General features: G+C 31.6%; 2 protein-coding genes and 1 long non-coding RNA gene across 4 annotated transcripts in view; 2 read left to right on the top strand and 1 right to left on the bottom strand.

Moving 5' to 3' along the window:
• LOC144375101 (semaphorin-3A-like) overlaps positions 1 to 23,104 on the bottom strand; it is a 268,754-nt gene that overhangs the window by 130,422 nt on the left and 115,228 nt on the right. The gene's annotated exons all lie outside the window — the stretch shown is intronic.
• The window catches only part of LOC144370521 (dystrophin-like), a 129,284-nt gene that overhangs the window by 86,389 nt on the left and 19,791 nt on the right, over positions 1 to 23,104 (top strand). The window lies entirely within an intron of this gene.
• LOC144375099 (uncharacterized) lies at positions 1,038 to 6,788 on the top strand. Its single transcript, XR_013434536.1, has 2 exons — positions 1,038 to 2,926; positions 4,460 to 6,788. It is a non-coding gene; the product is annotated as an uncharacterized LOC144375099 (long non-coding RNA).

The following is a 23,104-nucleotide window of genomic DNA, read 5'->3' as shown; positions in this document are numbered from 1 at the left end:
TACACTTGGATTTACACACACACACACACACACACACACAAGCACATTTAATGTTAACCAACCAGTTAATTTTACCATATTACAGTTCTATGAAACCATGTTCATTATGTGTGCTTACTGGACTGAATAACCAAACCTCATACAAATTCTTGGAATAAAACCAGTACGGTGCCCACTGCCATCCTGAGACTGGTTTTAAGAAAACACCCCAACTAATCATAGAACATTCCAATGGTTTTTATTATATTCAAGATACCTTTATTCTGGGTGGAATCAAGTCCCATTCAGACTCTAGAAAGAAAAACAATCCTTGGTAATAAAAATTTCCATTTTAGAGTAAAAATTTTAACAAGTAATAAGAGGTGAAATAAAATTGGCATTTGTATAGGAGTCAAGAAATTACTGATTCACAATTAAGTATTTGAAATGGAATTAATGTAGTAAGACACCACCAAATTCTAAATATGATCTGCCATGATAAATATGAATTTAGATCATATTAACTACTCATTCTGAAAAAGCTAGTTAAAGTTAGCCTCAATTTCCTCTCATAATGAATATTCTGATTACAAAAACTTTTTTTAATTTTTTATATCAAGCTTAATATATATATTAAGCTTGATATAAAAAATATTAAATATTAATATTAAGCTATTGTGAACTAGTTATAGGTGTAAAATTCTTGAAATTGTCTTATCTGTATCTTATTTTTAAAAAATGTTCAGAAGAATCAAAAGCCAAACATACAATGATTTTTACTTATTTTTAAGCATGGGATATTCTTTCCAATTCAGACCAAGAGAGTCTTATTTTTGAGACAGTGAAGTGTCACATGGAATTGCAGAGCACATAGGACAATGGACTTTATTTATAGTCTTTTGACTGCAAAGGATTGCAAGGCAGTTACATCAATAACACATGCATTTTAAGCCCAATTTATGCAATATTCCATGAACAGCTGAGCAAACAAATGAAAGAGTTTAATTTTCATTCAAATGTAAAACATAATTGATGCTTTCCAAAACCTAGCCTACTAACTCATTCTAAAAGACTGTCCACGTGCTTAGCATCCAGTGAGCTATGTCAGAATCTCCTGGGATCAGCAGGTTGAAAAGCTTTGCAAGTGCAAAAGTTTAATAAGAATGAGATTAAAATATCTGGAAAAAATATGGTAAATTGTAGTCATAGAAAATCTTGAAATGATGCTAAGTTTTTAATTTCATTTTTACTTGAACACCAATTAAATTTGCAACTGAAACCAGTTTCATGAAAAAATGCTTATGAAGCTACATCTGTTTTAAATGGAAGTCATATTCACCAACAGCTATTTCTCAGAAAAAAATAGTTTATTTAAATGGATGTCATCTTAATGTATTGTCTATTAAATTCAACCACAAGCAATATATAACACATATTATTCTAAATTGTAATTTATTTCCTGGTCTAAATAATAAATAGTGTTCTATTAATTAAGGGATTCTAGGATCTTAATTTAAGAATGCTAAAATATAATATGGCACGAGTCTGGTGGGTGTTAGGGTTTGTTTCATGTTTTGCAATTTATATGTGAAATAATTCATTTTCATCTGCCTTATAGATGTTTGCCAATGAACATGAAACATATGAATATTAATCAGCTTCATTTTTGCAAAGAATTTAGACATAGCTAACTTTCACTTCAGTTACACTACTGTTAATTTTTCTCTGCCTAAGCATCATTTTCTTTGCACATTGACTGTAAAATTTCTTCCATGAAAACCTGCATGAAGTCAGTTGCTTATATAACCACAAAACTATTTTTCATGTGAAACTGTTGGAATAGAAGGAATTGCTATGCAAAGTTTTCCTAATTCTTCTAAATTTTCCATTTTGGTTCATTTATTCCGGTATGATACAAACTTAAATATATCTCCAGCTTCATCTTTTAAATCAGAGTATTTGTGATGAATTTTCTCATACTTTTGTAATGTGATGCTACTGATTGCTAAAATCATATCTCCACATTGATAAAATTGGTAAGAATGATTGATAATTTCTAAGGAAAATTATTATATTTAATAGTTACTATTATTCATTTAAGTCATGAAAATGGAAGCTTAACAGGAATCTCTAAATTATTCTATTAAATTAATGAATATTGTAAATCATTTGTCTCATTTGCATCTTAGGCAGTTTATCCTAAAACTGTTCGGAAATTTTGTTCTCAGTTCAGTCATCAAGTTTGATGTGGACATTTGTAATTCTATAGTACATGGAGGTACTTAGCACTACTGCATTTAATGTACTTGAAGAAAGAAGGAAACATCCAAGGGAGAGTAGAAAGGAGTGGAAAACAGGGCGAACACTTTAGAGATAGTTGCAGGATGGGATGAAGACTGTGACAAGAGCTAACAGAAATAACCAATGAAGAATCCTAAGGCATATTGGAATTTAGTAGAAGAAGTAATTGAGAAGAATTATCAACCCAATATCAAGGCCTCGGGCTTCAAAATACTTACAAAGTAACTGTCTGGGAAATTGATAACAGGGAAAAATCATCACCAGATGAGGGCCAGCATACCAGGATGGCAGCCACAGGGATGGATTCTTCCCTTTCAGCTCTGCCATAACACAAGGGAAAACAAAAGCCCCAAAGAATCAATAGACCATGAATGAGAACTTCCAGCACATTAAGAATGCAAGGAATGTAGTATAAGGTCATCTCACATTCGCAGCCAACAGCTTAAGCAGAGTAGACATATCATTTTTGGCTGTGGAATAGAAAAACCTCTGGCTGCCAGGGAATAGGCCTGGAAAAACTTTTGATGTTTAGCTAGCTGGGAAACTGTGAACAGTCCTTGGAACAGTTTAACCCCGAGAAAGGTTCAAGAGGAATCACATCAAGATGGAGAAAAGGACTGATTAAAATAGAAGATAAATACAAAAGGTAAATGAAATTAAGGGCTACTGTTCATTGTGCTACTTTGTTTTGCTTTATATGCATTATTCTAATCCACACCCAATCTGAAAGAAACTCTTAGATTAAGATGCAGAGAATGCTCAAAGTACAAACTAGTAACTGGCAGAGCCAGGACAAGAGCAAAGATTGAGTTCTTTCTAGTACTTAAGTTGTGTCAAGTGTCTGCAAACCTGGTTTTGCAGTGTCTCTAAGTTGCATGTACTTATGCACTATTTGTTTATTTGGTGTAGGGGGTTAATGAAGAAATTTGATCTTAACATTAATAAAAAATTAGCGGAAAAGTTTACTGCTTTCTACCCACATAAAATAAGGCTATTTGAATCAAATGGTCATATCCAAAGCAAAAGTCCACAACATTCCTCAACTGAAGGCAAATTATTAAAGAGGAAGTAAAAAAGCCTTTGGGATCTTGGACTCATGAGCATAAACATATGAAGTTATCACAAACATAACTAGGCAGTGCAATGCCTTCAACTCTCAATGTCAAATCAAATTAATTGCCTTATTTCTCTGATGGACCCTGTCATTGACAGAAAACAGTTTTCCACTTTCATCTTTCCAGTTTTATCCCCCATATCTCAGAATTGATGACAATTCTTACCAACTCTTTTCTGATATGACTATATTTTTCCTTAATTCTTTTGTCTTATTTATAAGCTCTTCTTTTTACTAAAGAATTGATATTTTCTCTCCAAGACCACAACTTCAAGTTGTTCTTCCCCATCAACACTTCACAATGTCGACAGTGTGTATTTCTAAATATAGACTTAGTTATTTGATGGTTTTCCATTGGCTGTGCATTTCAATTCAGACTCCTTCAAGATCTCTACTCCCTGCACTCAATATATAATTCTAGCCTTATATCTTTTTGAACTTGCCCCTGAACCCCTTGTCTCATTACTCTGGATTCCCTAAATATTCATTTTAAAATATTTATGTAAACCCCTCTACCAAGATCCTTATCAATAATCTTGCCAAAATACTTCCTTTAAATTCTTTAGGAGGAAATTCTTCTGCATTTCAATAATATTTCATTTCAATTGAGTCACACCTGCTGGACTAAATTATCCCTTACAATGACTCACATCTGTGCTTCTTAAGTTCTTGGACTCAGGGCATACCATTCCTCTTTGAATCTTCTCTAGAATTTAGGATATTTAAAGATACTTGCTAACTTGAACTCAGAGGACACTATTTTATACAATTGGTTTCCAATTTGTGAACTGCCTTCACTGAGATGATAACGTAACCGCATGGCCATAGAGGAACTGTCAGAGTATCCAGGTTAGTTCCATCACTTACTAAATGTGGAACTGGGAAGGTGTCATTTGGTATCTTTGTCTCAAGGTCTCATCCTAAAGTGAGTATGTGGATATGTCTCATCAAATGACCTCATAGATTTCACACAAATGGACTTACAATGATATGTTATTGTGAAACATGAAGCATTCTTAACTAACATACTTCTTTTGCATTATTCAACCATGTGCTTTTCATCAGAAATGATTTTGGAAGAGTATCAGTGAAGTCAACAAAAACAAGCATCCTTTTTGAAAACAGAAGTAGAAGATTGACCTCAGGTGGCTATAATGGAAGAGAATATCAAAAAGACTCAGAAATTAGGAAAAGCAGCAGCAACCTTGTTCTCTACCCTTAGACAATGACACAAGGATTAAAAGAATCAAAAAGAGGTTAAGTTTTACTCTTAATGCTGAGGCTTGAATAGCTGTTAGTCAGGCAAAACTAGGTATGCTACAATACTTACAGGTGTTTCTCTGTATTCACTAGTTAACAAATTAGTTAACTGAAGTACATTCATGAATCACTATTCTTGCACTATTTAAATTCTTTTTAATTACATTATGTATAAGAGTGATTGAATGGGTATGTATGACCACTATGAAGTAGTAAAATAATTTTGGGATTAAATACAATAATATAAGAAAGTTGAAAAATATGATACTCATTTGAAAAAATACTGTGTAATGATAGAATTGTTGCTTCTTCCCCTTTCCCATAGACACTTTTGATTATTTTAATTCTGATCCATAATTTCCAAGTTATTTTATGACTAATCAAAAATTTTGACTGATGTTTGACCATGTCTGTGATGCAGTGTTGCTTGTTATCTCTTTCAAAAATAACTCACTATCTCCATCTTCTTCCCATCTTCTTCTCTTACATTATTCATCTTGCTCAATGCCATCAAATGTTTTGGAGCTCAGGAGCATGGAATTAGTCTTGACTTTTTCTTGTCATTAACATCAATCATCAAGCTTAATTTTAATTTCCCTCTTAAACATCTTCCATATCTACCTTTGTCCTTAATGTCCTCATTTAGATCCTTTAATTTTTTCACTTTCTAAATAACTATGTTTTATCTCCTCAGTCTTACCTTCCCACATTCTTCCATATTGATACCGAGTGACTTAATCAATCTTCAACAATGTTAATGCCAATCCAGTATTCAACCTTTTTCTTTATAATTTTTTTTGGGTGGAGGATATACTATTGTCTGGCAGTGTTTTATAAAAACAAATATTTACCTGCTCTGTGATTCAGTCATTCCATTCCTAGCTATTTAATCAAAAGACATGAAATGCTATGTTCACACAAAATTTGAACAAGAATATTTTAGCAAGCTTATTAAACATAGGTTATTATCAATAGATGAACAGGGAACACACTGTGATATTTCTATACAATTGATCACTATTTGGCAATAAAACAAGAACAAATTGTTAATACATGTAATGATATAAATGAATTTCAAAAGCATTAGAACAAGAGTAACTATCATATAGTTGCATTTATGTGAACGTTTAGAATAGGCAATAGGAATCTGTTGTGAAACAAAAGCACATCTGATTTATCTAGAAGTCAGAGTGAAGGGATCCACTGATAAGGAGTAAACAAGAACTTTCTTGAGCAAATCATTCTTTGATATGGGTTTGTGTTACAACTCCTTGTATATTATACTTAAGGTTTGGGCACCTCATTATATGTAAATTTTAACTCAAAAAACAAAATAATTGAAGGCCTATTATTGTTAATCATTATGAAAAATGTGTACTAATATTTCAAACTACTTCAATTTCATAAAAAATGATTGGTAAATGGAGAGGAGTGAATGAATAGATACATGATACATTGTAATAAATTATTAATTTGTATAGTCTAGGTGAAGGACAAAGCTATATTTCTGTAAGGTCATTTTATCTTTGCTTTATTTGAAAGTTTTAATTTCAAACTATTAGAAAAAAATTTCTATGTCTCCTGAGGAAAAAAGTAACATATTTTCTTTTTAGTTTGTAACAAAGGTGAACTCAAGCAAAAATATGGAATAAGATAAAATTAAGAAAATGAATGTGCATATATAATTATTATCATTGGTGGTGGATGATGTAATTTACTTTATTTTTCCAATACCTATATTTATGTTCAGTCTTAAACTACAGCAAAATTCAAACAATATAACTGAGCCTGTTTATAAGTACTAGAGATTTTCAGAGATGCAAGTTTGTATGGTAAAATCTCAATCTGTAATTAGTTTTCTATGTCTAGATAACAAAAATGTTCTTTCTACTTAAATATTGTGGTCTTCAATAGCTTCTATGTAAACAGGAACTTTTGTTGTTGCTGTTATTTGGTACTGGGAATTAAATGCAGGGTTTTGAATGTGCCCTACCATTGAGCTAACAACCCAGACCTCAAAAAGGAACATTTCCGTAATGAAATTGTCCATAGGTGGTAAAATTGTTTTGGAAAGAAATCAGTGATAAAGTTTGTTTGTTTGTTTTTAAATAAAGCCTGTCATGTTTTAGTTTTATTGTTTCATTGATGAATTTGTACCTGTCATATCACTTTAAGATCATTTTTCTATCATGGTGAATACCTTAAATTGCAGGAACATAGTGCTGAGCACAAGATAGGTTTTAAGGAGACTGGTTGGCTATAAAAAAGGGAACTTGTTGATATCTAAAAATAGAAATGATATAATGATGTGCCTTATTCTCCATATTTTAGAGGGACTTTTTCCATTGCAAATTGTGGGAATGGTATGTGGTATCTTGTTATTTACAAGTGCACTATGTATAATGGTTTAGAAGTCTGTGTCTTGTAATGTTAACTGTGGGTTAGAAATATTTTGATATCCTTAGATTTAATCAATTTACCTAAACTACAATGTTTGCAGACATTTCTATAATTTTTGTTATTTATTATATCTTAACTATAGGAAACTGCCATATTTATAGATGCTTCCTTGCATTAGATCTCCAATAAATAAACTCATACTGTGAATATACTCAGTTGTTCTTTTCAACTGCCCTTCCATTATTTATATTATTATGCTTTTGAGTGATGCTAAGTATAAAGTGGTGTGTGATTAAATAAGATTATTTTTGTCACTTGAGAAGATCAGATAGAATTTCATGCAGTAAATAATCTCCAGGAAGAATAATTTATTTATTTATCTCTCAATGGTTTCTCTCTCTCTCTCTCTCTCTCTCTCTCTCTCTCTCTCTCTCTCTCTCTCTCTCGATATTGATTTTGAGTTCATATAAATACATGAAAGACTTAAGCCAGTTGTTTTTCCCAAAGAATTTCTATGGAATGGAAAAGGTTTGGAGGAAAGATATTCATATTTCTATATTTTGTCAATATGGTTATTGTCAACCTGAAGGGGACATTATAAAGTAGATGAGTAAAAAAAAATATTCTCTGAAAAAAAATCATGCTGTCAATGAAGTCTATATTAAAAAAATAATTAAAATATTTTTCATAAAATACAATTAGAAATAACTTTGAACTTTTAAACTTGAATGAAGAAAACCAAGTCAGCAAGACTTCTTTTACTATATTTGAAGAAAATAGTACTTTCTATTTAGAAAAATTGTTGCTCCCAGTAACAAATAATTTATATGGTTTTAGTTAATCAATGACCTCACACCAAAGCCTTCTCTTAAAAGGGAAAATTGGTAGAGTTTCAAGAAACAAGGCATTTCCTAAACTACCTCATTTTAAATTAGAGCACGTTTTTCTTCCCTTTGCCAGAAAGTTCATCAAATTTTTAGACAGTGTGCTTACTGTGCTTTATTAAATGAGATGAAACAAGTGCATTTAAGTGTGTGTGATTTATATTTTAAAAGTTTCAGTGCTTAATCAGAGAGCTTAAAAGAAAAAAAGAAAAAAAAAGAAGAAAGAAAAAATCAACATTCCAAGTAGATACAGAACAGGCATGATTTAAATCTCTCTGAAAAGGAAGAAAAACATAGTAGTACTTCCTTTCAACTTTCTCAAATTCACAGTTATATCTCACTCATTGGTAATGTTTAAATAAGAACTGGATAAGTTTAGGATGCATCTCATGTAAATATTTGTCTAAACAAATGATATAATATTACTTGAATTGGTAATGTTCTTCTTGGTAACTATTTGGTACTCAATTATTTCTTTATCATGTGAGAATATTTTGTTCTATTACTGGTTAACATGATTTAAACTGATCAGAAGGAATCATTTGATTTTATCTTATTTTTTAACCTTGAACAAGAGAAAGCTTATTTTATTTTTTAAATATTAAGGTAATGAATTGATTTAACAGATTTTCTATTACAGAATCACCCTTGTAATATTGGAATTGATTTCACAATATTATTTAGAACTTGAATATTTATATATTCATTTCTAGTTTCTTTTTTTTTGTCCAATACAGTTATTGTTCTAGCACCACATAACTAGAATAACTTGAAAATCTTCTCTAGCTTTGCCTATGCTCTGAAACATTTCTTAAAGGAATTGTACAAGTTTCTTGCTCATATATTTTATATATACTTCAAAATTAAGTTTATTGATGGAGTAAAATTTGGAAACAAAACCCTAAGCAACACAAAAGCAAAACAATTTTAAAACACTTTCTTCTTTTATTAAAGTCCTAAAATACAAGTGTATACCTGTATTTCTGATTTGTTTTTTAAAATTCAGAATCTATAGAGGACAAAACTAGGATGTTTGAATTCAAGTAGCAATTTTATTAAGAAAAAATAATTATCATAAAATCATAAAACTTCTTGGTTAAAATATTTTCTGAATACACAATGACAAAAATATTTTACTCTGTGAAAATGTAAAGTCAATTTTATGAGAAATGGGGAATGTTAATTTTGATATCTGCCCATTTCCTAGGGTATATTAATAGCTCCACCTCAATAGTGTGACATTGGCAGGGGAGGTTGTCCTCTGAGTTGCCCTGATTAGGCTCTTGGGTTCTAGTAAAAGGATAGTAGCAGTAAGAATGTGGCCTGATTCCTAAAATAAAATAATAGATTTAGGGACCAGGAAAGATTTAGGTCAATTTTTATTGGGCACAGGCCTTGGCAACATTTTAATAACGTGAGTATTATTATAGATAGAACTTAATTATCCTGATTACAACACTAGAGACACGTTCAGCACTTCTATCATTCTCTGGCCAGAAAATGTTCTCAAAATTACCGGAAATTCAGAATCTCTTCAAAGTAGAAAAACATGTTTAACTGCAATATAATTAGCAGTTTCTGTGGCTTTTGTTCTTAAGAGACAATAATAGTTTAGATTCTTGAAGATGTCTAATTATACGGGGAAGGAAATTCAAGCAAGAAAAGGAGACAATTTATGGCATAATTTTCAAAGTAATTCTATTTTGTTGAAAACAATTCTTATTGCACATCCTGTTTAATCTGCAAGAATTTATTATCCCTTAAGAGACAATAATTCAAATTTCACATCAAGTTGCATTGGGTTTTTTTGTACTTTTCTATTCCTAATATTGAAATTAAAGTATTATTATCATTTTGGTTTTTGGATCATGTCTGTTTAAACTAGTAAGAAAATTGTTATTATAGTTATGAAATTTAGAGAGTGCTTAATATTGGAAATACTCGTGTGTGTGTGTATATATGATATCACATAACTATAATTTGAAATTTAATATTGCAAATTAAAATGTAATGTTGCCATATAAGACATATAATTTGTGATTTGATATTTGGGTTTTATTCTGGGTTTTGCACTAAAAATTTACCTCATTTTTCTTTACTGAGAATTTGGAAATAAGATATTTAAATGGAAATTACAGACAATTATATACATTTTTATACTATGTTAATGTTATATCACCTAATTTATCACTTAAAATAAAATTAGTTCTAGCCTAATTCCAATGAGAGATGGTTAATTCATATTAATCTTTTCTGAAAATATTTTTTTAAAATTATTTGAGACTACTTTTTAAACCTAGAAGCAACCAGACCTCCCCCATATTTTAAATGTTACTATTAACATTTTATGGGGCATGTAGTTGTGGAAGATTTTATAGGCCATCATAAGGGTGCTTGCAGCTGTTTTAATGTGACACTGTCTCAGTGCTTTGATTCAAGCAGCTTAAAATGGGACTTTACTTACAGATGCTTGAAAATCCATCTTCCCTGTTCAAAGGATACACTTTTATATTTATATACTCATTTTAAATGAACAGAAGTTAATAATTTAAGAAGGCCAATATTAGAACTGCACAGTTTCAATTAGACTCCTGTATGAGCAAGCTGAATCTAAGTAATGACCTCTCTCTCTCTCTCTCTCTCTCTCACACACACACACACACACACACACACACACAAACACACACACTCGCACACACACACACACACACACAACACACACATTCTTGAGTGCTAAACATTCAGATATAAGAACATTTGCTGTTGAGGTACAATGGTATAAAAGCCATTGTATCTCCATGTCTCTTTAAAAAAACGAAACAAATGTTACGTAGCTTGATAGTTTAGACCTTCTCAAATTTTAATTAGAGAACTTAATAAAGTACAGATCTGGATTAATACATTTGGATGGTTCCTGAAGTTCTGCATTTTGAGCAAACTCCCAAGGGAAGGCAAGTTGCTAATTACTTCAAGGGTCTCACATTTTGGAGCAAGGGTTTATACAAGCTCAGTTTTCAGTGATTTAAGCTATGCATAAATAATGTAGTTCTTTGTTTCGTGGACCACTGTAGAATAGAATCCTTTGACTTCAGCAGATCATTGTTGTTTAATATCTATGTTCCTGTACTTTATCTTCCAATAATCTATATAATTACTTGTTAAATATTCCTATATAAATGATATTAGAAAATAGCAGAAATAAGCAATTTTTAAAAATTGTAAATAATAGAATGAATATGCTAGAAAAAGAACACACCTAGAATTCAGTAGACATGGGTGTAGTCTTAGTTTTCACTCCATCACAGGTTGCTACTAACCTTAAATGTTAGTACTTGCAGTTTTCCATTTCATAAGATTTGGAGAGGATGAAGAGATTATATAGGAAGCACTTTAAAGACAACAAAATATTATACTACCAATATAGGATTTTTGTTCATCTTTAAATTACTTATATAGTGATGCAAATTTTTTCAAATAATTTCAATTAAATATTAAAGCTTTTGAATAAGCGTTGTTATAGCACTACCTGTCACAGCACCTACAGTTTAGTGAATGCGATTTAAAATAGCTGCTGATATCCATAATCAGTTTTTGGTTTTTGTTCAGGGCAGGCCCTGTATCAGCCTTATTTTTCCTTCTCTTCCTCCTCTCTCTCCTTCTTCTCACCCCTTTTTTGAGTGCTAATATAGAATTGTTTTCATAGATATCTGATCTTGACTAATAAATGTGTTTTCTAAACCAAATTTATACTTCCAACTTTGATTTGAATAGAAACCAGTTTCTCTCATCCTACTTAAATAATACTAAGAAACAGTATCTATTGTCTGTAATAAAGACTAAAATTAAGTTCAGTTTTCATTCTAGTGGTTCTACTATTTCTATATTCTTTCATGAAATGAGTGTTGGAAAATATCTAGAACTATTATCTCTGAGCAACACTCTAGTGAGTTTTATATAATTACACATTAAATAGAATATATTTCTTAGACTATATGACAAGAAATGCAAAATATACATATATTCCAAAGAAAGGTTAATTTAAAAAATATTCTTCAACATGTTGAGATCATGAAAAAAGTATTATATGTAAATGAAAAAGCAGTTAAAACTATAACATCAAATAAAATTTATAGATTTTATAGCCCAGAGAAATTAATAAATGACTATACTTAATTTCACAGCAATAATTGTGTTTAGTTTATTAAGGTGGAATGGTTACTTGAAGCCATCTGTTTGGGACATGTTTTTAAGTTTCTATTCAGCCATTGCTTTAAATAATAAAACTAAAAGTTAAAATCTTACAACAAAATAAAATCTTAATACACCTAGAAAAATCTCTGTATCAAGAGCCAAGAATGTTGCTAATAATTAATTCATTATTATTTCATGTGTGAATTTTAAAGCTCAGATCTTATTTACATTTATAACAGTCTAAGTCATCAATTATCCAGCTTCTACTGAAAAGAAAAGAATGTTATTTCCAGTTCTCCCAATTCCTTGACTATTTCTTTCTAACCACCAAACATTTCTCCTTTCATTATTTTTGCTGACTTTCCTTATATTTAGAAATATATGACACTGAAAGAACATATTTTTTAAAAAAAACTATAATCAAATTATCTACAAGTAACATACAGTTTTTCTGATTCCAACTGATTCCCACCTTTATCCTCAAAATTTAAAAAGGAAGAAAGTTTCCATTTTCTTGTCTTTCTGAACTCTCTTCCATATCTATTCACTAAGAAAGGACCACACGTATTTGGACAAAAGTTAGAATGTCTTATAAATTACTCTATCTTACTATCACTTGATAGTAAAATCTGCAGTTTGTGTTTAGTATAAAAGCCTGAAAATCAAATGGATCAAAAAATTAGTGTTTCATTAAAAGGGAGATGGATAGCAACTGCTCCCTAACTTCATGAGTTAAATAATGGTTTTGAGATATAAAGACATCTTGTAAATACGTGCACAGGATCTTATAGACATGCTAAGATTTCCAAGTTTTCCATTTCATGACAAGTTCTCTAGGTATTATCCTGGAGGCCTGGAATCTCTCTATTCAGCTCTGCTCCTTACAACAGTCTTGGTTCCTACTGAGTCAGCTCATTACTTATAGAAAATAGAAGTTGTCCAGGTAAGATGATGGTGGCTAGCAAATGTAGCTTATTACCAGTAATAATGGAGGGACTTAGAGCAACCAGGAAATGAAAAAGAGAAAAACAGTTTATATACATATTGTGTTGATTGATAAACTTCAGTTACACAGAGATAAAAAGAAACACTGAATGAGATAAAAAGAGAAGAGACTTGGGGAAATGGAAAATATCCATTAAAAATAGAGTGGAAAAAAAATAAAGCAAGTAGATAAATAGCAACTGAAATGGGTTATTTAATCTCTACCAAAAAAATCTACTTTTAACTTCCATTAATAATGTAGCTATTTACCTCTATAATATCATATTACATACTATCTTAATTGTTATTAATGACAGCCATATGGTCAGATATAAAATGACAATCTGAGTATTCTCAGCAATTATTATTTGTTCCAATAACATTTTGAAACTCTCTAAACCTGTGGAAAAAAGATCTTAAATATGCATCACATCTAACTTATATTACAAACTTCAGGGTTAAACCTTTAAAGAGATTTTATGGTGTAGTCTGTGGATGTTTATTTCAAATTGTGATGTTATAAATTTTATTATGGCTAGGAATGTTGTTTATTATCATTGAGTGATAGCAGCAAAAATCGAATCAGGAAGTAACTGTTATACATTAGAAATTTTCTTTTCTTTTTTTCCTCTTCTTCCCTCCTCCCTTTGCAGATTCCTTCCAAATAGTTGAATTACCTACTAAAAACTATTTATCTTCTTTATGATTCCTAATGTTTTCCATTCTAGAGAACATTCAATAGTTCCACGTAGTCAATCAGCATGATGACAACTTACTCAGCTTCCTGAGTTACATTAATGAGCTAGAGGAAATTTTCTTTTGTTCTTACTATCAGAATATTCTCTACTGGTGCATGTTGCATTATTTTTTTTGCTTATAAAATATGATCATTTTGAGGAGTATGTGACTTGTGAATTCATAAATAGTTTACAACCAGTATGGATACATGGAGTTTGCAGCACATTCACAGAGGCAAAATGACAAAGTTAACTCACACAATGATAAACTTGGTAGAGATTTTGCAAATCTCCATGACATGGCTACTTTGCTCTCTGGTGCTTCCTCTGCTGTGTCACCATCAAATGACATTTGTACCAAGCAGCATCCAAGGGTGGACCTGTTGATTGTCTGACACTGCATATTTCTATTTTCTTTTTGCATACTTCCAACTCCAGACAATCTTTCAATTTACCTTTTGCATGTTACTCTCACTCAGGAATTAGGAAAAAATAAGGCAGAATCAGTTAAAGAAAAAAGAATGTAAAATCACTTCAGACTCTGTGAGTCATAAACACACAATTATCTCAAATTTTCTCAAATGCAATTCAATTATAATTTTATTATATGGGCACCGAGTCTTGATCAAAGTTGCCTGTATTTACTTTGATATCATTTATGAAGAATGTGAGGTTTCTTTCCTGTGATTTTAAAGGAAATAAAGAGAAATAACACTTCAGGAATGTCAGTTATTGATGCCTTCACATGGCACTCAGAACTATCCCCTTATGTTTTAATAGTTTCTCTTCATTCAAAATGTTTGATATGATTACTGTGAGCATGTAAATAAATTGAACAAAGATGTTAAGTGTCTTCTTGATCCATCTTAGCTCTGTAAAAGGTTCTATAAATTGAATTGTCTATATGACTAAATTACCCTTCAAATTATTCAAAAATTAATAAGGTTTTGTGAAAATCCATGTCTTTCATTTTATATCTTCAGAGTCATTTTATTTTGGAGGGGTGCAGTACCAGGGAATAAATTCAAGGGCCCTCAACCACGGAGCCACTTCCCCAGCCCAGTTTTTAGAGACAGAGTCTCACTGAGTTGCTCAGTGCCTCGCTTTTGCTTTTGCTGAGGCTGGCTTTGAACTCATGATATTCCTTTCAGCCTCCAGAGCCACTGGGATTACAGAAGTACGCCACTGCATATGGCAGAGTTCATTTTTTGATGTATAAGATTTTTTCTTCCTATAACATTTTTTTACTCACAAATGTATTTTGAAAACACATTTGAAAAATAAACACTGGTTCTATGAGTATTAAGCAATTAAAGAACAGTCATTAGTTGGATATCAACCTTGGTATTACTTAACATTTAGGAACAATGAGATTAAAGTTCACTGAACTATAAATGTAACATTTCATATTGTAAGACTAAAACAGAAGTAAGTAACTTAAATCCTATTGTATGGTAAGCTGAAAAGGCTGTGTGGCTCACTAAGGGAAAACCAAATCTGCTGTCACCAATTTCCTGTACACATTCTTATTAGAATTTTATAAATGTATACGTAAAATAGCTCTCTGATATTGAAGCTCTGGCATCTTTTCAAATTAGTAATTAAAAGAGCAAAGAGATTATTTGGATTCATATGTATTTAGACACATTTATAAGCATATTGAAGAGACACATTTTGATGGGTCCCTTATGCAATCAGCCTACTTTATATCTAAAATAGTTATAATTTAGCAAATCATCATGCAAAATAATATAAACTCTACTTATAATTTTAAACATTGCCTCTATTTTATTTACAAATTACTATCGATAAATAATAATTCAGTTTAATTCAGAATAAAGAATATCTTTATTCTGAAACTAATAAGTTTTTAAATAATCATAATATCGTCTAAAATGCAAACTGTATGTATGATTCAAAGTACCATGGGAAAGAGATACATTGCTGAGAGCCTGGAATGGGAGGCAAGGCTGGAGTGAAGGGGCTTTATTTTCTCTTTGTCTAGTCTCTTAATCTTAAAGTGACCCAAACATCTTTACCTTGAAAATGTTCCTTTTAAGTGCATCTAAATATACTTTAATCTTTCTTAGTAACATTATCAGAAAAGCAATTTAAAGACCTTTTTCCTGGGTTGTATTTTATAATTTGTATCTAGTTGATATGTGAAATTAAGAATCTTTTAAATGATATATATATATATATATATATATATATATATATATATATATATATATATATAAAACTTGGCAGTAAATATGTCACTAACCTTAGAAAAATTCTTTTTCTTTATAGGAAAGGAGTAGTGGATTTATTTTCATCAAAATGAGAAAAACTCATTAGGCAAGAAATCCTGTACATACAGCCAGGATCCAAGGACAGGGCATGGGTCACTCTCATTTCATCTGCTCTTGTTTCCCTTAAGCTACTTTCATTGCTTTCCTTGAAATATGCAGTTTCTCAGTTTGTGAGATTGTGCAGTTTACTACATTTTGGGTGATGCAATGTATTTAGGTGTTTTATTGTCCTAATATGAAATTCTCACATATTATGAAACCAGCTAATATCAACTTGAGGTTATATTTTATTTTTAGGTAATAGAAATCACTTTGCCAAATGTATTACATGAATTCTCTCGTTCATGGTGCTTCTAACAACCAAATGAGGAAGAAACGACTTTCATTTTTTGTTTGGGAAAAGTACGACACAGAAATCTTATGCCAGATGCCTACACTTGCCCACCTATACAGTAGTACTCCAGAAAATCCACACACTTTTGTCTCCTTATGAAAAAAGTTTAGTTTAACTGTATTATTGCAGAAGAGATGATTTTCCTACAGTCATAAATGCCCTCAACTTCTCCTTAGCTATTATATCAAAAATTTCATTTTTTTTAACTTTATTTTATTTATGTGGTGCTAAGGATCCAAGGACAGGGCATGGGTCACTATCATTATCCCAGAATCTAGGACCTTGCACGTGCAAGGTGAGCACTCTACCACTGAGCCATAACCCCAATCCTTCAAAAAATATTTTTAACAAGTATTAAACTAATGGTTTCTTTATTTAAATGGTTAAGTATTGTATTTACTAGAGCTAAATTAACACAGAAACACATTTACTTGAATTCTAGCCTTGATTATTTCATTTCATTGTTTTTTCTGCTAGTTTTGTTAAACACAATATGATAATCAATATTTTATATATTATTTTAATACTAAAAATAAATATTTTATGTCTTCCTAAGGAAATATAGGCCTAATATAGAAGTAGTTATCAATTGAATAAAACAAAGAAAACAAAATGCCTTGAGAGCAGATTAAGCAAAGGAAGCATGATTGAGATTGGTTCATTGCATTAATTTTCCAAATATGCATTAGGTACTATGTCATGGAGGTGGTCTATATAGGACAGCACCAACATAGTTAAACACCTTTAGTACTTCCCATATTGTCGTATGTCTTCTGTATTTTCCATATTGTCAGACACTAGACACTGTTCTAATTACTCTACATACTCTATCTCATGTATCCCCAGAAGAACCATATGAGTCGTTGGTATTACCCCTCCCCTTTTTTTCACAAAATATAAACACTGGTGAACACAAATTAAGTAAATGACTTCCTAAGTCACATAAGAAATTGAGAGTAGACCTGGTATACATATCGAAACTCCAGGGCCTATGAAGCAGAGTCATTAAAAAGTTTCTTATTTCAAACAATACTAAAGCATGAAGTAGGATGTCAGGCCCTATGAAAAATACAAAAATGCTTCTATGTGCACTCAGGGTTGGAAGGGAGGAATACTTAAAATCCATTGGGAAAACAGTAAGGTTAAATAAAAGAGAAGAAATTTGAGGACCGCTGACTCCATTTGAATTACGTATGGTAGTGTTTAATATTGGAGAGGTCACCAAGGATTAGATGATAAAGGATTTGATAAACAATAATATCTGCATTCAATTTACTTTGAAATGGAGACATATAAATGATTTTTGAATGAAAAATATTGTGATAGCAATCACTAGAGTATTTAGGGAGACATCTATCAGTTGTATCTAAAATGGAAAAGTATATATGGCTTAAAAGGATATGTAATCTTACAAAATTAAGCATAATCAATAACTTTTAAATTTATTTAAATCATCAAACACTGCCATCCAGAATTCTTTGCCCTAAAGTTGAAGTCAAACTTTTTTAGATATAATTATACTAACTGAATTATGTAAAAATAAATGACAAAATATATATTCTCATGAGTCAACATTTCTCTTTGACTCAGGATTAATTTTATAGGGCATCTGAAGTTTGTGCCTTATACAATACTGTGGTAAATATAAAAGAATTTTATCAACATGAAAAATCAGGTTACTTTATAATTGTTTTTTTTTTTCCATTTCAATATCATCATGTTACCTTGGGGAGATTATAATTAATACCTTCCATTTTGAAAGCTTATGAAATTTTCCATTTTAAAAGTGTTTGTGTCAAGCCTACCTTGAATATTTAATTGAATATTGTAAACCTATCTCTTACACTCAGAATGATTAAAACATAACAAGTGGCTTTTTTGGTCAAAACTATCCATGTCATTAAAATTCAATGGCATTGCTCCCTGTCATTCAGCTTTATCTGGCTAAAATCCTTTAATTCCCCAGCCCCTGCTGTTGGGGATCTCCAGGCTCATCATACTTAACCTCTGCCTAGGCTTCTCAGAATAGAATTTGTTTCACTTCATTCATAGCTTCAATAGTTGAGCAAGCCACACACAAGTGCACAGTGGTCTTTTACCCTGAGCACACTAATCTGATTGTTTTTCCACTCTACAAACTCTGGGTCAACAATCAAGCTGCCGCCAGAAACTAATTAATTTACAAACAGGCTTCTGTTTTCACAGAGGGAAAGCTTTTGAGAGCCATGTCAGGGAGGCCGGTCACACCATGGTTACACGCATTGTCATGGTATCCACTTCTCTGGGTAAATCTCTTGCTTGATGTCAGTGCACACAGGAACCCAGATTACCCAGTCAGCAGTAAATCCCTATTGAGGCCCACTGAGCTCTGAATGTAGTGACTCTGGAAGAGGAAATTGGTATAGACAGGCTCTGTATTCATTAAACTGATGGTGAGACAAGAGAGAGAAAAATGTTAAAAACAAGAAGGAAAAGGTTCTGGCTTCACTTTAAAGAGTTCCCCAAGTTAGTCTCTCATCTTTATAAGTTTTAGCCAATTTTACTTTTAAAAGTAGGCCTACCTTAACTAAATATAATACTTAGGGTTTTTTTTTTTCCTCCTCTCACCATTTAATTCCTAATAAGCTATTCACAGGTTGTGACTAATATGCCACATCTGAGAATTATACTTTTTAGTTCATCAGTCAAAAATATTAAATGCCATATCATAACAATTTTATTCAAAGACATTTTTGTAGAGGTCTGAAGAAAAGATCAGCTTTCAAGAATATTGCTACTAACAAGTAAATTTTTACTCCAAGTTTTTATTCACTATTCTTCATTTCTACAACGTAATTTCAAATAAAACTGGTTAAAAGTGATGTTTCCTAGACAAAAGTGACAAAAAAATTAGGTCTTTGAAAAGAAGATCAAGTGACAGTATATTTGGTAACTTTTAGCTTTTTAAGGAAAATAAAGTCATATTTAGTGATTTTATTAACCATTTAGAGGATAGAATAATTTCATGGTACATATTTATTATTGAAAAGATTTTACTCCTATGGGGAGTGCATTCTTTATTAGGATGAAATTTTTTTGCATAACAGAATTCATGAGAAAACATAGTGATGACTGCCAAGTTAATAGTATAGATATAAATACTTATTTTAAAGTATTGCCTTTTCATGTTTTAGCTCAATTTCAGGAAAAAAAAATGACCACAAATATTTCCTTTTTTGTTTGTTTGTATTTTTGATGGTACTGGGAATTCTAGGCAAACTACTACCCCCACTCCCAGATCAATATGGTCATTTTTATTTGTGAGATTCTTTATACTGATACTGCAAAATTGACAACAATGAGTACAGTGGGAACTCATAGATGTAATTAAAAGCTAAAATATACTACATTCTAGTTATTTCATTCACGATCTTCAAAGACTCAAAGAGCCCTTGTTGTTTCTACTTTAACTGAATCATTGCTCAGCTTCTGTAAGATTTATCTGCTCATATAAACATAAAGCAAGGCTTACAGAGGGCTTTTTCTCCGAAAATCAGAAAAATATTACTAATTTACTTCAGCTAGAGAAATGACATCATTAAGAAGTCTGACATTAGGCAAAACTGGGTAATTCATTTTACTTATTAAAGAATAAAAAAGTACCTTCAAACAGGTTGAATTAAAATAGTTTATTAAAAGAGCAGTATGAGTGATTTGAGACTGGTATCTGATACCACATAATATTAATTTGTACACTCAGAGTTTATCTGCAGTCATGTTTCTTGGTTCTATTTTTCTAAAAACAAATCTTGTGGAGAAATTTGAATCTTAGGAGAACATGCAATATCCTAGTACGTGACCACAGAGGAAATGATGCTGATTCCAGTGAGGGCCAACCAGCATGGTATGAATGTTACAGGGCAGAGGAAGTGGAACCATGACTAGCATACCATTCCAATTACAGAAAAAAACAAGTGGGTTGGTCTATCCACAGGCATGATCCTTTTAGGAAATTCCGCTAAAAGAAAACAGGTCTTCCTGAAACGGGTGGGAAGGCCTCACACTTCAGGCATTGTAATTAGTTCTGTTTGTGTTCACCGGGCCTTGGCTCTCTCAGGCTTCCATGTGGTTTCATATATTAGACCCAACGCCGGCTGCCCTTTCACCCTGGCTCAACTATAATCACTCACAGAATGAATCTGACAAAGCTTCCCAAGCATGCTCCACCCAGTTGAAGAGAAAAGGATATAGAGATAATTAACATTTATTAAGTGCTTACTAAATGCCAAGCCATTGCTCATTTCTTTTTTTATGTTGTTATGTGGTCATTTAAAAAAATGACTATGCGAGGTAGGTAGTATTATCTTTTCATTATACATAAGGTCCAAAGTCAAGAGAAAACTTTCTTACTTTAAAGATTTGAAAGTCATTCTTTCAAATCATATGGCATCCCAACTTTATTCCAAGATAAACAATATTGGAAAATAGTCTTGATCAAATAGAAAAATAAATGTGGACTAGCCCTTCATCTGTTCTAATGAATGGGTAATGAGTACAGTAATTATAGTAGTATTTGTAGACTTAATGTTAAGAAATTCTATCATAGCAGCATAAATTCATTTACTTATATTGCTTATTTTACTATAAATAGACACAGAAAAAATTTACTTTATTTCAAATTAATGTAAGCTGAAATTGTAATTGAAGTTTAAAATCATATCATATCAAGAACATTCACGTAGCACAAGAAAAACACAGTGAATTTTGGTATATCATGTCAAATTCACACACTAGTATTTTATGAGGTCAAAAGTCATTCTAACCCCTTGCAAACTTAAAATAGGGATTCGTGTACATGATGAGAATTTTAAAAAATATTGTTATATATTAATATGTAAAAACTCAGTAGATTCTCCATCTTTTAAAAATGTCTTTTATTCCTTCTGATTTCTTTCTATTAAAACTATAATTGAAACATTATTGGTACTGTTTTAAAAATGCAAAATAAATAGTAATTATGGAAGCAGTAAAATTTCATTATTTAAAAAAATTAAGATATTTTAGGCTCCAAATCTAGATGGCTGTTTTTCTCTTTTTTTTTTTTTTGTTTGTTTGTTTAGTTTAGTTTAGTTATATTTTGTTTTTCTCTTTTGAGCAGGAAAAAAAAATAAGAGCCATCTAAAAGAGATGAACTAATTCTTCCAAAAGAGTTGAACCTATTTGAGAAAAGTAAAGTAAAGCATATGCCAAAATTAATTTAATAGCTCCAAAGACCCCTGGAAAAAAAATCTTACAAGGCAATTTATTCCTTCTGGCAACACAGATGATTGTGTAGTCTGTGCTGATTCCTCAAAGCTCATTTATTTTATGCATGAGTGTGTAAACACTGTGTTTCCAATTTCATTCTGAGATGGTATTCGATTTCTCGAGGCCCTTCATTCCATCTCATAGCAGCCTGGTTTCTGCACCCTGTCACATGGAACCTCTGTGCTAATTTGGAGAAATCAGTTCTCACGTTTAGTGCTGAGAGACTGATAACTGAATTCTCAAATGAACTACACATTTTCAAAGATGAAGTACAGAGCTGCGGACAATGACTGTGTTTTCCCACAGTGTAAATTCTTCAGACTCAGCTGTCAACATGCAAGCGTGCAGCATAAAAGCAGCTTTAACTTGATGACTTTTTTCCTCCAAGGCCATAAAAATGAAATGGATACTACCCTCTCCTTTATGTTATTCCATCTTCTAATGAGATTTTTTTTCTCACAGACAGTGAAAGCCTGTATAACCCTCACAGTCCTTAGCAGATCAAAGTCACCTTCTTGTGCATAAAAAACAAACATTCTCTCTTTCACACAAATATTTCCATTTGAGAATAGATCAGACAGTAAAGCGGAATGGAGTTTTTTTTTTTTTTCCTGACTCATTTTGCCTCCATACACATCCCAGGTTTAATAATCAATGGTAAATATTCCAAAGTTGTCCTTTGCGCTCTTGGAGTTTTACACACACCCTTGTTTTCAACTCAGTGCCTTGTTTTTCTCTTGGTGAGGCTTTCAGTTTCTCAGATGGTCACCCAGGTAGCACTATACCTCCTTTACTCCAAGGAGGAGCTATTTGACTTCATGCCCAATGGTTACCACAGTGTTTGTACTCAATCAGGAATGGTCTTAGGGACTATCTATATTTAAAACATCAGTGTGGAACTGGAGCCATGTTTAGAGAAAACAAGAGAAGAAAGTGTTTTGAGAATGGGCTAGTTAGCAGTGGCATATGCTTCAGGAGAGGTTGTCTAAATGGAGATTGATTAAAAAAAAAAAAAACTAGACAAAGTCATAGGTGACCTTCGAAGGAAGAGTGGCTCAGGGAGAGATTATTGGATAAAATGCATATTGAAAGTGACTAAAGGAAGTACAAATATTGAGAAAACAAATCCTAACCCAGCTACAAATTTAAACATAGAGGGACATTGTGACATATGATGATTAAAAGAAGGGTTTCCTGTGGGATAGGGGTGCAAGATTTCAGGTCATTGAAAGAAAGTAATGAGAGAGAGAGAGAGAGAGAGAGAGAGAGAGAGAGAGAGA

Source organism: Ictidomys tridecemlineatus, chromosome 2 (assembly GCF_052094955.1).
Source record: "Ictidomys tridecemlineatus isolate mIctTri1 chromosome 2, mIctTri1.hap1, whole genome shotgun sequence".
Taxonomy (NCBI): Eukaryota; Metazoa; Chordata; class Mammalia; order Rodentia; family Sciuridae; genus Ictidomys; species Ictidomys tridecemlineatus.
The sequence above is the reverse complement of the archived record's forward strand: the minus strand, read 5'-3'. Positions and strand labels throughout refer to the sequence as shown.